This window comes from Rattus norvegicus, chromosome 2 (assembly GCF_036323735.1).
Source record: "Rattus norvegicus strain BN/NHsdMcwi chromosome 2, GRCr8, whole genome shotgun sequence".
NCBI lineage: Eukaryota > Metazoa > Chordata > Mammalia > Rodentia > Muridae > Rattus > Rattus norvegicus.
This window is the reverse complement of record NC_086020.1, coordinates 185,632,283-185,636,656: the sequence shown is the minus strand read 5'-3', so window position 1 is coordinate 185,636,656 and position 4,374 is coordinate 185,632,283. Positions and strand designations below refer to the sequence as shown.

At 42.2% G+C, this 4,374-nt stretch overlaps 1 non-coding gene across 1 annotated transcript; it reads right to left on the bottom strand.

Annotated features, from left to right (window-relative positions):
• Positions 1-3,626: 3,626 nt before the first annotated feature.
• Positions 3,627-3,733, bottom strand: LOC120101149 (U6 spliceosomal RNA). The gene has a single exon (XR_005501546.1). It is a non-coding gene; the product is annotated as a U6 spliceosomal RNA (small nuclear RNA).
• Between the last annotated feature and the right edge of the window lie 641 nt (positions 3,734-4,374).

The following is a 4,374-nucleotide window of genomic DNA, read 5'->3' as shown; positions in this document are numbered from 1 at the left end:
ATGGCCGAGCAGTTGGAAAAATTGTGGGTGGAAATGGAGGGGCCTGAGAACAAAAAGTGGCTGAAATTGGAAGACAAAAGGGATCACTCCTCTCTGTTTTCTGAAAGGATTTCAGAGTTAGTGGTGCAACTGGAGAGGTTTCTGGTGGAGGTGGAAGCACTCAGGAAGAGAGGAGCACAGGAAAAGAGAGAACTGAGTCTGAGCAAAAGAGTGGGAGTTTCCTGCAGGAAGAAAGATGAAAGAAAATATGCTGGAGGGTGATAACATCAGAGAAAATCTGAAAAAGCAGGAGGACAATCAGATGAATCAGCCCTTCAGCAAAAAAGGGCTATTCTTGAACTAACGATGCCTCCAGAGTTGGAGGAGGGGTGGGCCTTGGTTACAACGTCAACATCAGCTTTCTCTGTAGACATATAACATATGCCTGTTAATAGTGTGGAACAAAATTATGACAAGATAGGATAGCATTCTATAAAAATGATATATCTAAGGCCTTTTAAAGAGGCTATGATTTCATATGGGATACACTTTACATATGTGAAACAAATTCTAAACAACTGGGCTACTCAAATAGAATTATTCCCTAAGACAAGAAGGTCTCGGGAACAGTTGTATTAGAGGCCAGTCCACTGTTGTAATTATTTTAACATGGTGGAAGGAAGAAGCTTGAAATACTGAACAGTAAAAAAGAGTGAGGGGAATGGATATAGTAAAAGATCAGTTGCTGGAGAAGGGGCAGTGCCCTGACATACATTTTTGTTATTTTTCCTTCAACTCATTCTCCTACTGGACTCATTATGCAAAGGGAAGATAGTATTATGAAAAGGATTTTCTTAGAACACAAAAGAACCACAAAAGTGGTAGTAAAAGTTTACAGAATTACATAGAAAAAGTTTCTTATTTAATCATAAAAGGTAGACTAAGACTATGTTAATTGTCAGGAACAAACACAGCAGAAATTGCAGTACCTTATACTAATGCCAAGATTATTGTTGGGGTGACCTTTTGGGTACAGTGTATAGATTTTAGTAAGTAATAACTCAGGAGTATCAGGAGGGAGGCATTATCAACGTGGAAGTTTGGGAGTGGCCCAACCATTGTGCTGTTTAAGGCATATTAAAATAGAAGGCTGCGGGCTGGAGAGATAGCTCAGAGGTTAAGAGCACTGGCTGCTCTTCCAGAGGTCCTGAGTTCAAATCCCAGCAACCACATGGTGGCTCACAACCATCTGTAATGAGATCTGATGCCCTCGCTGATGTGTCTGAAGACAGCTACAGTGTACTTATATAAAATAAATAAATAAATCTTTAAAAAAAAAATAGAAGGCTGCATATGTGTGACTTTCATTCAAGAATCCAGAGCATTTGGGCAGCAGCGAAAAACTCACGCAGACGCTGCCTGGTAGGTAGAGTGGATTAATCATCCAGAGCAGCAGATGTAGGCTCTAATGCACTATTAAAAATTAATTGCAGGGGTTGGGGATTTAGCTCAGTGGTGGAGTGCTTGCCTCGCAAGCGCAAGGCCCTGGGTTTGGTCCCCAGCTCCGAAAAAAAGAAAAAAGAAAAAAGAAATAATTGCAGATTCTCAAATGGAAAACACATGCTATGATCTGAGATTAGGAGGTGGGGAGAATTGGGTTCTTAGCAGAGCTGCAGGTTTTTCCCAAGCCTTATGCTCCCTCCCTAAGCCACACAGGTTTGGAATTAGAACAAAAGGAGTGCCAAATTGGAACGCATAATTCTGGGGTTCGTGTCATGGGCTGGGACACAGCAAAGTCCCCCAAGCCAACTCGGACAAAGCTGGGTTGCAGGAATTTGCCACGGGTCCTTCTTAAAGGCCCTTCTTTGGCTGCCTAAGAGAGTTTGAGCTCAGAGGCGCTGGGAGACAGGCTGCTAGGAAGGCAGAGAGAGGCAGACAGAAGAGGCTGCTTAAAAAGATAGAGATAAGTGAATAAAAATCGATTTAATTGTTTTTAAGGATAGAAGGACAAGTCTAGAAATAGGCTCATATACACATACAAACACACACACACACACACACACACACACACACACACATATATATATATATATATATATATATATATATATATATATATATATATAAGATTTAGACCTTGACCTCACTATTAAAAATTAATTGTAGGGGTTGGGGATTTAGTTCAGTGGTAGAGCGCTTGCCTAGCAAGCGCAAGGCTCTGGGTTCAGTCCTCACCTCTGAAAAAAAAAAAGAAAAAAAAAGAGTAAAAAGTAATTAATCATCTAAGAATAAGGCATGGGATATTGAAGGAGCTGTCTCAATGGATAATATTTGTTTAGATTGCTTTAATTGCTTTGAACTGGGGGCTGGGGATTTAGCTCAGTGGTAGAGCGCTTGCCTAGGAAGCACAAGGCCCTGGGTTCGGTCCCCAGCTCCAAAAAAAAGAACAACAAAAAAAAATTGCTTTGAACTGCTTTAACTATCACAATGTGTGTGGTTATAAGTTTGGCCGTTATGATATTAAAAATCCTCTGTGACAGAGGTCAAAATCAAGCAAGCCAAAGAGGAAGGAGCCTGCTGATTTGAATCACTCTATGTCTTTAATGATTTCAGGCTACCAGACCAAGGACATGCTGTTGTGGGAGAGAGGCTCTGTATTGTGTTAATAGGAAAGAAGGAAGGCTCTGGATGCCTTCCAGAGTGATATGGATCAGATAGGATAGGGGAAGACCTTCTGGAGATCTTGGCTAAAGAAAAGAAAAATTCGAGAAAGTCAAACAGGACATGTAACTTGATTTGCTAATTCATCAACAGAAGAACAGCTCTGTAACTGGCTTGGACATAAGAATGTCTCCAGCCATACCTTTAGCTAAAATTAGACAGTAAACCTTGTTGGTTATAGAACCTTACAACTCATCCCGCCATCCTTCACATGGCATGAATGAAGATTTATTACAATTGGTTACTGAACAAATTAACTCATAAAAGGACAGTTGTCTTTAGCCTGCTCAAACAAGGAGCAAAATTTTCATCCTTAACTGATCTGTGCACCTTGTACAATCCATACAAATATCTCAATAGTACTAAAATTTTGTTGTAAGATTCATATCTTGCAGAATGTGCTGCTCTGATGAGCTTCATCCACAGGGAAATGACCTGCTGTTCCAGCTCCCTGCCTCCTGATGCAGGGAGACTTGCTCCCAGAAGATCTTCAGGAATAGCTGGTGATTCCCACTGTCCTCAGTTTATCCAGTCTTTCAGATGGAACCAGTTAGAACTTCCGTTAAGCCCTGAGCCGACTAAGCATACAGAGACTGGATAACAGATGCTAAATCTAGCTCTCTTTCTTCCTTTCTTTCTTTCTTTCCTTCTTTCTTTCTTTTTTTTTTAATCTTTATTAACTTGAGTATTTCTTATTTACATTTTGATTGTTATTCCCCTTCCTGGTTTCCGGGCCAACATCCCCCTAACCCCTCCCCCTCCCCTTCTATATGGACTTTCCCTCCCCATCCTCCCTCCATTACCACCCTCCCCACAACAATCATGTTCACTAGGTGTTCAGTCTTGGCAGGACCAAGGGCTTCCCCTTCCACTGGTGCCCTTACTAGGCTATTCATTGCTACCTATGAGGTTGGAGCCCAGGGTTAAAAAATATGGAACGCTTCACGAATTTGTATGTCATCCTTGCGCAGGGGCCATGCTAATCTTCTCTGTATCGTTCCAATTTTAGTATATGTGCTGCCCAAGAGAGCACTAAATCTAGCTTTCTTACCTCTAACCAATTTTTCTAATTTTCCTACCCCTTCCCACCCCGTTAAAAAAATCGTCGCCCCAATTCAGCAGGAAGAAGTTGTGGCGAGTCATCGTCCCAATCCCTTGAGTGTCTGGTTATGGTTACTTTATACAGTATAGATAGGTTGTCATTTTTTTAGATTTATTTATTTTATTTATATGAGTACACTGTAGCTGTGTTCAGACACACCAGTAGAGGGCACCAGATCTCATTACAGATGGTTGTGAGCCGCCATCTGATTGCTAGGAATTGAACTCTGGACCTCTGGAAGAGCAGTCAGTGCTCTGAACCACTGAGCTATCTCTCCAGCCCCCTAGATTGTCATTTTAAGGGATAATTTGGAAATGGTCATAATTGTGAACAGAGAGGAAATATATGGGATGGTGTAGGATTCTTGGCCTGTGTCCACTCTGCCACTGGGGATGGCTGCTTGGGGAGGTGGAACACAGGGAGTTTGACTTCACTTAATGCCACATGGCCGCTGGGGCAGGTGCTGGGCTGTGGGAAGCGCCAAGGCACTGCTCTGTGGGTAGGAAAGCACAGTCTGAGGTATGGGAAGCTGGAGTTGGCTCAACGGTCCCCAGGCCCACGATGAGGCTAGG